Raw genomic sequence first — 13,859 nt, 5'->3', positions numbered from 1 at the left:
TTACGACAGGTATCTAAAAATACAAGAGGAACATTTCTATTTTGGTAAACTGCCCAGACCTTCCATGCAAATAGAATTTTTAATATTTCGGTGTGAAGATTACCAAAATGGAAATCATGCATAACAAACTAGCTTAATTTCTTTGAGAAAAAGACAATAAAAGCAGACAAGAGTAAAGAAGTATACATTATTCACTTGGATTCCAAGGAAGCTTTTAATGCAGTACCAAATACATTATTAATGAATAGGGTAAGAAGGTAAGGAAGTAATACTCAACTGGATAACAAACTGGCTTTCTTACAAAGTCAAGGAATGACCATAAATGTAAAAGGAAGATGACAAATGCAGCACCACAGAGCTTAGCATTAGATCCGTATCTTCGTCATACGAATGAACTGGAAAACTGACAGAGCTTCAAGGTGTGCAGTTTGATGCATCAGGAATATAGGTAACAGCTGGTCATGAACAGAAAGGAGGAAAATATAGTTCAAACTGATTGGGAAAAAAAGTGGATATGTATATGCCATAGACGTGAAAATTTAAAATGCATAGAAGTAAGCGTAAGGGAGGTAAAAAAAATAACAGAGATTGCGCCCTAAATGATGGGCTGTACTGACCATGTCAAAGTCCTGGCAGTGTTCCATACAAAGTTTAAAACATCAGGTAATTAGATAAATAATTATATTAAATTATGTTCAAACCATTTGGTAAGAATGTAAAATACTGCATAAATACAAGTAGCCATTCAATATCTGGCAGCAGCTATAAAGGACAAAAATTATATGCAGAAGATGGAGAATGCTAAATCGAGACTCATAGTACAAAGGAGCGTGAAAATAATTGAAAACTAGAATATTAGTTTGAATCTGTCCCAGGAAGACAAAGTTTAACAGTTCTTTCCATCAGTTTGCTTGCTGTTTTTGTGCAGTGAATGGGTAATTTTGCCAGCAGACACATTAGTGACTGACAGAATTGCAAAATGAATTTTTTTCTTATCTCCCAGTTATTCTCAGAAAATCAGAAGGAGGTATACAAGTAGAAGACAGTACTTGTTGGAAGACTGCTGTGATACTTCTGGGAATAAAGAGGGATTTAGGGCACTGTATTTCAAAAGTGCATCTATTAAGCACTATGTTCTTCATTGCTATACTCTCTAACTAGTGCAGGATGTGCTAAACTCATCACTGCTGTATATATCCTTGCACTTTGAGCGTTGCAGTGTGAGTTCCCCCCTCCCCCCAAAGGTTCACACTCAAGAACAGTGAGTGGAAGCAGTGCTATTGCTACCAAATCCTCGATTTACGTAGGTCACATGGAGGTTTAGTCTCCCACCTGCTTTTTCAGTTTCCTAATGCAGCCTTTAGGAGAACCAGTTAGACAAGATAAAGACAACAAGTGCAAGCTACACTTCACCACATCTGACCATACTCACTAGCATCAAGATGGCTTATTCTTTTGACAGCAACAGCTCCCAAATAAACATTTGGCTGAAGCTGAAGCAAAGAAGTAAGCGATGCTACTTGAAGAGGTCACAGAGGCACTAAGTCTACTCTGACTGAAAATACAAAACCCTAAGTGGCTAACTCAGTCCATAATTATGGCCTGTTTGTGGATTCTTATGTCTTTGCATCTGGGACTAATGCTGGCTCTCAGGCAGTTGTCTTGAACTGCACTAGGTGATGATCTTGCTTTGTTATTCATACTTCAGTTACCTAGATTACAGCAAAGCAGTATAAAACCTGTAGCTCTCCAGCAGCTCTAACCTGTTACTCATCTTCTGAGAATCAGAGTCAATTCTGGACACATAAAACTCATTCCACTCCACTCCCCATATTGCTTTTTCATAGATTTGAAGCCTGAAGATCTGAGATCTCAGTATTCTGCAGCCTCAAGTCAAGATAACTGAAAGCTAGAGGATGAAGAATATGAGGTAATGGCTTGAAAGAGTCCCTTCTTTGTCAGTATCTATCAGGATAACATCTACCTGTAGGACAGACAAAATTCTGGAGGGACTGAGGGTAGGGGGAAGAAGAAAATACAGAATCAATTCTTGCAGAGAGAAAAGACTATCACACAGAGTCACTACCTTCTGTTTCATGTGCAAGACCAGCTAAACCGTAAACAGAGCCCTCCTCAACAAAGCAAAACCAAAAGATGCCTATAAGTTTCCCTAGCGTTCTTAGGGCAGAGGTTGAATGAGGATAGTCATCATACCTCAGTATTTGAAGGAATTAAGATAGTAAGTGCAGCATAAGAAAATAGAATAGAATAGAATAGAATAGAATAGAATAGAATAGAATAGAATAGAATAGAATAGAGGTCTTTTTCACAGTGAGTTCTAACCTTCACTACCTAGAGCAATACAGCTGCCTTCCTCCTGATGTCAGATGCCTATGGAGAACATAGGACTGAAAGCAGTGATTGGGGGGATCCTGTCTCAGAGGTTTTTGTGCTGGGGATTAAGGTACTGAGAAGAAAATAAACCTTCTCCTTGCCCCATCTGAATTCTTCTCACAGCAAGGGAATGAATGAATCTCTGCCATGCTGGCCTGTCCTGTGTTGGTCTTTAGGGATCCTCAGTGTTATTAAATCTTTCTAAGTCAGTATGGAGAGTGTCTCTTTTATGATCCTCTTGAATTAGCCTATGGCTGTTCTTGCTTAATTCTTAACGTACCTCAGATATTTTCATCATCTTACTGGGTGATGGTAATATAAAGGTGCTGTCAAACTCTCTGATTAATCTTAGATCTATACTTCATATCTAATATTTTCATAAAGAATTTTTCCTCAAAGACATTCAGATATCCACCCTTGGTAGATTTCCAGATTTTGTATCCACACATTAAGATGCAAATTACCCCTACTCTCCCTCCTTACAGCAATCTCCTAATGCTTCTTTTCATAATATTGTCAGTTTCTAACTTTTGAATGCTCAGTTTTGCAATACTAATGACCATTTTTGGTAGAATATGCAAAATAGAGCAATCTGCTGTTAGCACAACTGGCATCAGTGGTATTATTCCTACTCCTTGTGAGTACAATGATGAATAGAAATAGGCTCAATGCATTTAAGAACAGTTTCTTGGGATCCTGTTCTGGACAATTTTACATCTAATTGTTTCTTTTACAAAGCTTTCAAGACATCCAGAATTTTTTATAAGTCTTTCTAATAGGTTGGAAGAAATATAATAATGTTTTTAATAGGCATGTAGTGAATGAAGCTATGAAAATTAAATGAGGGTAGAAGCAGAAATGGAAGCAATCTCATGACTGTACTGTAAAAAAAGGACTTACTACAAGTTCCTTGCTTTATGTTATTATATTGAGAAGAATTAATATATCAAATGTACAATGTACTTATTGGTAGCTCATTTATAACTAAATGGTCATCAGCTAGGGTCTATATGGTGGTCTTGAAAATGGCATTTTATATTCTCTACTTTTATGAACAACCTGTTTCATCCCCTCAAATCATAATTGACAAAAATGATGTTTCATCCATGATGTTTGCAATAAAAATAATATGGCTTCAGGCATCAACTAACAACATTATTTTCCGAGCACAGGGGAATCATTAATCTTGAGAGACAATCAACTGCTAAATCAATTATAAAAATATAGGCTCTTTCGGCTTTAATTGTTCATTATCACAATAAACTCAAACACTTGATATCGCTGCCTAAGACACCACCTAAGCAAACCTATGATGAAGTTTCAATAGTCTGCATGAAAGTGAAGATAAAATATTTGAGTAAATCTTACCCAGAAACAAATTAATAGATCACAGGTTGCCATACCCATCATAGCCACACTCAACCTCTATTAGCCTCCTCCATTTCTTAATTCCACTGAAATTTGAAGCACTGAAATGTAGTGGTAGGTCCTATTCATAGCATTTACAGTAGTGGTTTTCCGTAGAGCTACCTCACTTTATTCTTGTGGTCCATCTCCCTCCCCTAGGAAAAAAAAAAAACCACCAAAACCCAAAACCAAGCCAGAAATGCGAAGGAAGAAAGAATTAGCTGATGTGGATGGGGCATAACCCAAGTCCCCATGAAGTCCATGGGCCGCAACTCAGCCTCCTATACGAGAAATTCTAGTTGCAAGCATTAGTGAATTAATTCTTCCAGGTATTACTGCAAATCACAATATCCCCTTTAGATTATCACTGACAGAATTTTAGAATATTTACATTATTTATCAGCTCCTGCATCTCCTCATCTAAATGTGAGCTGTAATCAATAAATCATCAATACCTCACTACTTCATTATTCCGTGGGATCTAAATTATGCAGCTTTCCATTTTATATATATATATATATATATATCTGTGTATGTATATATATGTAATGCCCAGTATTTCCAAATCCATCAGAAAGAAACTTATTTCTAATAAATAAAGGTGCACCTATAATTTGGGAGCTGTGACTACTTCTACATACTGAGTAATGAACTTAAATAGGATAGGATAAAATGGCAGAAGCTGTTTATGCATTCCAACCCTGCAACCTTACAACTTTAAAGATGAACAGAACTAGGTCCAATGCTTAGGGAATGATTTTATTTTATTTTATTGTGAATTGTGCGCTTGTCACTTTCTTCATGTGTTGTGAAAACTGAGAAGGCTCAAGAACTCTAATGTAGACAGAGAGTAGAATAGAATAGAACAGAACAGAGTAGGGTAGAGTAGGTATAAGTTAAATCTCTCTCAATTTCTGCAGTGGTGGTTTTAAAAGGATAGAATTGTGGGATGCATTATTACCACAAAGTATCTTCCTCTTCCTTATTTTGTAAGCTTTGAAGTGATTAATAAGGAATGGTAAAACTTAATAAAAACAGAGTCTTTGTTTTTCAGTAGAATGCTTCCTTCAGGAAAGGTGAGACAGTTAATAAAGCAACAGTAAATGTTGAAGATACAGCTTGGCATGCTTTCCGTAGTGGAAGTCATGTGGGGCTTGTAGTAGGCCTTACGCTGGCTTTATGAGTACAGTTATACTTCATCCACAGACTTGAATGGAAGTTCAGTTTACTTAGGAATTTAATTAACTATATTTCAAACTACAGGGAAAAAAACCTTTAAAACTTCTTACTCTTACCCCCAAACTTATTTTAAAGGTGTCTTTTGACAAGAAAAACTAACCCATTAATCTGAATGACAATAATTACTGTTCTCAAAACTAAACCACTTAAAGAGTCTGGGAGTTCTTATGGAAAAGTTTAAAACTATTATACTTCAAATTAGATTTGAGGGTATTGCATATTGAGTTGCCTTTTTTTTCCTCCCCTTCGTTTTTAATTACTAGTACATTTGCATGAAAATAGGATCTTTATTTCTTGAAAGCTCATCTGCTCCTGCTGCTTATTCTTCACTGAAGATGTCACATGCAAAGGGTTAGATCTTCAGGTGAGGCAGAAGCAAAAGCAGATGTGCTTAGAAAGAAAGTTTTTTTATGCAAATATTATTTTTAATAAAACAGAAAAGAAAAAAAATTGAAAACACATGCTCTGAAAGCAAAATTCCAATATCTCTTCCAGGAGATACAGATGTCCTTCCAAACAAAAGTCATTTTGAACTTTAAAACTGAATATAGAACATGAGAATACAATAGGAAACCCTAAAGATTCATTAGATCACTGTTTACTCAAAAAAGACCCCTAATGTAAGACTTTTCCTATACAAAAGTTTCTACTTTCTGATGGTCCTTTCTGAAACAAATGGCTGATTTCTATTTGAAGAGGGGCATTCATATTGTAAAAATCAACCAGTCAAATGCTTATGCCTTAGTGTGAAGAAACCATGAGCAGCCAACACTGAATGAACACGAACTATGAACTACCCTATTGGCTCCTCTATGTGCAGATCCAGTCGAAACACAGCGGTGCAACACTTTGAGGGAGTTTGCACCACCATGTGTGTGTGCTTTCAAAGGGAACTGAAGGTACTTAACAGCATATTTAATACACAACCCCTGCTTCTATTTCTCAATAATGTAGCTTGATTCCAGCTACCAATTAAATTGAGTACATGAAAATAGTAATGAGAGCCTGGGCTGTATTAGAAGTATGAGAAAAGCCACCAAAGACTCACACACTAAAATAAAACTCTTCTGCTTTAAAAGAGCTATTGTGCTTTACTAAATGTTATTGAAGATTAACTGGTCTTCAGATAGCTCTGCCCAGTTAGGTAATAAATGCGGCGGTTATGTTTGACAGTCATTGCAACTGCCTGCAGCCTATCTGGGAAGCATCCTGAAGTTCATCATACTCTGGGCACCAGACTGGTGATGACAGTAAATGAGCTGTTACTTATTAGGTATTCCAAAACTGTACACGAAAATTTGGCTGTGTAAATGATGTTTTGGAATGACAAACTGGCACCAGCGATTTCCATGGTCAGATCACCAGTCTGTGTAGGGTAAATTGAAGGCTGTGCTGCCTCTGCTGAAAGGAGGCACCACTTGATTTGGGAAGGGAAGGGGAAGGGGAAGGAAGGGAATGAGGGTTGGGTTTATAACATGAGTCCTACTAAGAAAAGAACAGCTCTGTCAAAGCTCCAGCAGTGGTATTTGACCTCATTTCTTCTGGGACAGAAAATGCCACAGAGGCAGAGGCAAGGCCCAGAGAGTATTTTACCTGCAGACAGGAAAAATTGACAGTTCACTCAGATACTCAGATTCAAATCTGCAATATAAATGAATTGCTACTAATAAAAACAAAGCACAGAGTCACTTTTACATTGTTTTATCCTGTTTAAAAGACAAACATTTGCACACTGCAAGCCTCAAATGTATAAAAGCTACCATGAGAACTTATAAGCCATCTGCTAGCTTCCTAATGAAGCCAGTAACTATTATTGTTTACAGTTGAACACCGGGGGTCATGTGTATTTGCTGTAATGAAAGAATCAATGCATCACTGCAGATGCTAAAAGAGAACTTTTTTTTTCCAGACAGCTAATTATAAATACAATAAAATAGCAAATTAAAAAAAAAATCTGTTCATTTCCATAGAGAAATAGTGCTTGGTGCACCAAATACAAAATGCAGAACAGTTCTGTTTTCTAGTAGTCTCCACTTGACAGACTCAGCTTACAAAAACAGAATCACAAAAAGTTATTCTTCAATACTTTACAAATAGCTGATCACCAAGGAATGCTTAGCCCCTAATTCTCTAATCTTCACAAACCTTCTACATTATTTAATTGTATTGTTTATCCAAATGTAATGATGAAATGTGCATTAGCAGATATCTCTCTGTTGTTGTTTCACTGTTTCTCTTGCTTGAACAAGACACTATGACAAATGAAAACTTGGCTCAGTTGAGCTATTAAAAATGTCCTGAAGTTTCTTGGATTTTTTAAATGTTGGTTGAAGAGAAACTGATACACAGCAGTGATACAATCAATTTCTGGCTCACTATTTCATCACTCAAACAAAAATACACTTACAAAAATACACAAAAACTTACACAGTAATATTAATTCCCTACATTTCCCAAAAACAAAGAATGAGAAATAATTTTGCCTTTGTACCTGATGGAATTCTTAAATTCACTGAAAACAAGCCATTCATTTTGAAATCTTGTTAATGGCCTTTATTTGTTGTAAAAAAGTATATTAATTTCACGAAATTTCCTAAAGCCTGTGAGTCAAGAGAGCTTACTTGCTTTGCTGAGTTGAAACACTGCAAATGACTCCTCATTGTCCTCTGATGCCATGAGGGCCTTGGCGCAGCCTTCTTGCAGCTGGTACTCTCCTCATTCCACCTGCAGCATATGCAGAGGTACATATCCATCATATGGCTAAGATGCAACATAACATTGTAGCTAGATGGGTTGCAGTAGACAGGAAAGCTGTATAATTGTAGGCAACAAATCAGTAAACCCATAGGAAATAAAGGCAACAAATAATATTCCTCTTTTGCAATAATAAATACTTGTAGCAGGTTGTACTGAAGGCAGAAATAAAGCAAGCTGTCAGCAGAATACTGCTGCTTTTCTTAATTTTGTCTTCGTATTGTGGTGATGGCCCGGGCCAGCTAACACCAGGTAGACCAGAGTGGACAGAGCTCATCAGTGAGGTCAGAGAGCCCAAAGGAGCATCCCTGGGAGAGACCTATTAAGCCTAGTGCTTGTCTCCCCTGCTGCTGAGGCTCCTGCGTGTCACCCGTTCTCTGCTCCCAGCCCCGGCTGCGTGGGGTGCAGGGGCTGGAAGCCCCAAGGAGGGGCCTGTTTTGTCAATAGATGGGGTCAGCACAAAGGACACAGACACCAGGTTTAAAAGATAAGCTTACTTTTACTTTAGTTTAAAGCAGCAATAGAATAGTAAGGGAAATAATATAGCAAGAACAAAACAAAGCAAGGTAATGCACCTAATCATTACTACATAGAATTAAGCATAGCGATTAAGAAAGATTCATCACCAATTGCCGTAATACTTTACCATCATCCAGATCCACAGTCACTGGGGAGCCCCAGTTACAGCAAGGATTTGGAGAGCCTTTCCCAGCAATTGGGAGGTCCTACTCAGTGCGTCCACTCATAGGTGAGGTCTCCAAAGTCGCTGTAAGAGGGTCCAGCTTTATAATGTTGAATAAACAAGCTTACATAACTTCGAATGCGGAAAAGTCTGGTTTCGCTCCATTAGATGCCACCCAAAGCCTGGCCAGGGCTTGAAAAGGAACTAAGGGAGTGTCTTTATCTATTTGGCTCTGACTACATATTCCCAGACAAGGCCAGACACCTGGTTTCACGGCCTTGATGGCCTGCCTCTAAGCAAGGAAAGATTTCATGACTTTTCATTTTCACTAAGGGTTATGTTTTGCCTAAGCTACATCTTTTGTTAATAATCATGCATATTTCACTAATAATCAGATACTAATATTATATAATGTGTGGCTGGAGGTTCATCTAGAGGTCAACTTTAGTTCGGGGCCTATTTCTCAGGCCTCAGCACTTCAGGGCCCCACTGCAACCCTTTGCTGCGGCCCCCTCCTTGTCCGATGGCTGCAGGCCCGCGGCCAGCATGCGTGGGCAAACCTGTCGTGTGAACCGCCACGCATGTACTTGAGGTACGCACGTACCAGGAGCGAGTGGCCTGAGACACTGGGTGAAGGGAAGATGGATGGACCTGCTTAGCATCCAAAGCTCTGCTTTGCTTTGGCAGACCTGGCTGGACCCCTCCAGAGAAAATCAGTGAAAGAGACGAGTGACTGCAGTACAGAAGAGGGTGAGGAGAATAATTTAGTGTCAGTTCCTACTCTGACAACGTTTCCATCTTTGTGGAATTAAGTGAGTAACTTAATTTATATGTCTTAATTCTCTGTTTCATAAAAAGTCTGAGATAATACTTTCTTCCCTAAACCATACGCAAACGTGTATGAATACACTTTCTTCCCCAAATTACAGGGGAGTTGCAAGAATTAATTAGTTAATGTTTGCAAAGTGCTTTGAAGGCAGAAAGCACTTTATAAATTCTAATTATTAAATCAAAGGTTTATCTGACTTTATTACTAAACCACTAATAAAATAAGTTACGTAGCTGTTGCAGGTTGGAAAAGGCACTTTTACTGTCTAAAAGATGTAAAGGTTTTAATTAGCAAATGTTTTGAAAGCGCTTTGCTGAGGAAAAAAATACAAACTGTTAATAAAGGTTTTCTCTAATGAAAACGTCTACAAAATATGAACTCCTGGATGCTACTGTAACTTCTGCATATATTACCTAAAGTTTTGTCCCATGGCAACAATATTTTTATTTGAGGCACAATTTTTGTAATACTGATGAAAAAAATCGTGGTTATGTTTGTCAAATAAACGTTCAGATGCAGCAAGAGATTAAAGGTATCATTCTTAGCAGCTAATAGCAAAACCTAATGTATTGTCAAATTATACATATATATACATACCATTACTTTTGCTATTTAACTAAAGTTGTATTTTGCTAAGCTTCCAAGCTTCTGCTTATTTACAAGGTTCGTCTCTTTCAAACACTCCACTGTACCTGCACATACGTGACCTGTTATCTACATGTTATCTTAAAATTAAGCATGCAAACAAATTTGAATCTTTTACGCATAGGCAGTTAGAAAGACTGAATTCTGAAAGTGCCTTAAGTCTTCTGAAATGCTGTGGATTTGGATCTTTAGGTTTGCATAGTCTTATCCTGCCAGGAGAACCCTTTTGTTCACCTGTTTGTGACACTTGTTTCCCCTCTGGATTTAATAATATAAACCTGGGTATAATAATATGAACATGTTGATTTATTAATATAATAATTAATGTATTAACATAATTGGTTCTGATTCATCCTCTTCCTACATACATTTTAGACATAAACTTGCTTTTAGAGCCTTCCAGAGTCATATTATTATTAATTCAAAACTATTAGATGGTAACCAGTATTTCTCAACTGCCTAGGCTAGCCGTTTGAAAAGAAGTTTGAAAGTAGACCGTGATATGCTTAATACCTGTTGTCAAATCTGCCTGTGGCTGTAGAAAACATGAAACCTTGAGAAATAAGAAAAGTCCTATTAATCTGCTTTGCTGAGAGGGGGGAGGCATGCCAGCATCCTCCCTACTTAAAACTGTGCTGATGGCAGGAGGATGAGGATGCAAACAGCCAGGCCTGCTCAGTGAAGCAATGCAGCCTGGCTGCCAAGGCAGAAGCTGCCCGTTTCCACGGTCCAGGAGAAAAAAGACCTCATGCCATCCCTAGTGCTCCCAGGAAGAAGGAGAGGTCCAAGTCTTGCTCCTACAGAGCTGCTGCTTTCGGATGTCACAGATGGGTGGCTCCAAAAGGTCAAATACCCCTGGGGGAGGCGGTACTATGTGTTCATTAATTTGGGCTATAAATCACAATTCCATATGGCAGGAAAATGTCCAGAAGATGATATGCTACAGCAAGAGGTTACGTCCATTTCTGTGCTCTTCCTATAGCTCTCCCAGGCAGATGGGGAGAGTCAGAGCAGCTGCAGGAGTGATAAACCTTTATCACTGCATTGATTTGTCACGCTGTCCCTGAAGGAAAGATGACTGAGATTTTTTGGAAAGGGGGCAGGGTTCAGGGCTGGGGACAGGAAGGGCCATCTAGGAATAGATGTGAAATGAAAAGCGTTCAGGAGACTTGTTAAAATGTCAAAGGGGTCCTTAGCAGAAGAAACTCAAGATTACTGAATTTCTCTAAGCCCAGGTTTTTTGGGTGTGTTTTCTTGGGTTGCAAATTTACCTTATAAAAACATAATTATTATATCCTCACAAAACAATTCCAGACTAACTAATAAACAGATAGTCCAAATTAGTTTGCAGTTAGTCTAAAATTACACATTGTGAAATAAAATACAAATGACATAAAGCAAGAGCAGCAGTGCTGAAGTAAGGTCTTGAATGATATTTTTGTTGTTATTATTATAACCATTAGCCCTTATTTTTTTAAAATTATAGGAAATTGTGTGGCCTTTCTGGAGAAAGATTATGGATTTTAAGATTAATGGATGGTATTAAGATTATACTAAAAATTGTGACAAAGGAAAAATAATATCTTTTTTATTTTTAATGCTATATTAATTAAATCAAAATGGTCTCTGGTAAAATAAAGGTATACACAAATCTTTGTTTGGAAAACCTTAAAATGTATGTCAACTTCCATAGAATAATTTTGATGGCATCAGAGCTCAAAAAGACAGGTCTACCCTCAGTCCTGTATTTTGACTGTGAAATTTAGCTTGTCACATTCTGATATCACAGAATCACAGAATCAGCTAGGTTGGAAGAGACCTCTGGGATCATCGAGTCCAGCCGTTGCCCTGGCACCACCCTGTCAACTAGACCAGGGCACTAAGTGCCATGTCCAGTCTTTTCTTAAACACATCCAGAGATGGTGACTCCACCACCTCCCTGGGCAGCCCATTCCAATGTCTAATAACCCTTTCTGAAAAGAAATTCTTCCTAATGTCCAACCTGAACCTCCCCTGGCAAAGCTTGAGGCTGTGGCCTCTTGTCCTATCACTAGTTGCCTGGGAGAAGAGGCCGACTCCCACTTCACTACAACCTCCCTGCAGGTAGTTGTAGACTGCAATAAGGTCACCTCTGAGCCTCCTCTTCTCCAGGCTAAACAACCCCAGCTCCCTCAGCCATTCCTCGTAGGTCAGACCCTCCAGACCCTTCACCAGCTTGGTCGCCCTCCTCTGGACTCGCTCCAACACCTCAGCATCTTTCTTGAAGTGCGGGGCCCAGAACTGGACACAGTATTCAAAGTGCGGCCTCACCAGTGCCGAGTACAGAGGGACGATCACTTCCCTAGACCGGCTGGCTACGCTATTCCTAATAGAGGCCAGGATGCCATTGGCCAGTGGTATTGGTCCATTCATGGATGGTAACAACAGAATCAGAAATAATGCAGAAAAAAAGAAATACTTCTGTCTTGTAGCTGGGGAAAATGCACATTAAGTATTAATAAATGATGCTGATAAAATACTTCCTGCTCTGACAGTAAATTGTGAAAAAACAGGTGTGATGGCACTGGGACAGGTGTTAGAGCTTTGGAATATGATGGCCAAAAGTAAACAATATGGGTTTCAATAGGAAAAATATAAAATCATGTATCTGGGAAACAAGTATGCAGGTTATCTTTAGAGGACAGTGGCCTTACTCCTGGGAATCCCTGTCACAGAAGAGCTTAGCTCACAGTAGCAATCCTTGGACACAAGTCCCAGTGAGGTGCTGTGACAGGAGTTAGTCCAATCTACGGCCAAAAAACTGTGGAAACTATAGTAGAAGTGGGTGGATGCCACACATCCCTATATTTGGCATTAGTGTGACTGTTTCTGGGGACTTAGTTCTGTTCCTGATATTTAAAACTGAAGAAAGATCTCCTTTAATCGGAGTGGAGTCAGAGAAGAGAAATGAAAATGATTAAGGGACTGGAAAGTGAGCTTTATAGTGAAAACTTACCAAAGAGGAGATTAAGAAGTGATTTGATCATATTATGTACATTTGCAAAATAGAAATAGCCATTTCCACTTGTGCAAGATGAGATTTAAACACATCTGATAAAATACAAGAGTGAAGAATTCTGACATGGAAATGTTTGCCTCTTTTCTATAGCTATGCTTAATTCTGATATGTAAAGAACACTAAAATTAAAATCCAGTATTTGAAGAGGATGCAAAAATCACCTGCTTGACTTGCTTCAAATAAAAATTCAACAGTTACTAACATTCAGCTCTTTGGATTTCCTGCAATCATTTGAAGGCAACCCTAAAATGATTTTTTCTATTTGGTTTGGTATTCCATTATCCTTGCTTACTTTAGCAATGTAGTTTTCTTCCTACCTGCTACATGTTTGCTTTCAAAAAAGTCTGCTCCTGTGACTTGTCCCAGAACAATTTGCTTATACACGTACACAGATTAAACATCTGAATAAGCCTAGCTACACGCTGAGACAATCTCACATCTCAGAAATCATGTGTAACGGTCCATGTAGATTATATCCCAGTGTTGGTCAGGAAAAGCAAGGCTTTGCAGAGGTTAAGAAGCCCTGTCATACCCTGGCATTGACACTGTTTGCTCTGTACCCAGCTAGATGGCATTTGGAATAGGGGATCGTGTTGAGGTTTTAAATCATGGGACTAACAGGACTTCACTTGGTGCTGCAAAAGTATCAACTGTCAAATAAGAAGCAGAGAAAACAAAGTTTTGACATGCTCATCACGGGTTGTCTTTCATCCATCATTGAGTGGCTTTGCGGTTTTTGCTATTTCACAGAATCACAGAATGTTAGGGATTGGAAGGGACCTCGAAAGATCATCTAGTCCAATCCCCCTGCCGGGGCAGGATTGCCTAGACCATATCACACAGGAACGCGT

Source organism: Nyctibius grandis, chromosome 6 (assembly GCF_013368605.1).
Source record: "Nyctibius grandis isolate bNycGra1 chromosome 6, bNycGra1.pri, whole genome shotgun sequence".
NCBI classification, from domain to species: domain Eukaryota; kingdom Metazoa; phylum Chordata; class Aves; order Nyctibiiformes; family Nyctibiidae; genus Nyctibius; species Nyctibius grandis.
This window is presented reverse-complemented; position numbering follows the sequence as displayed.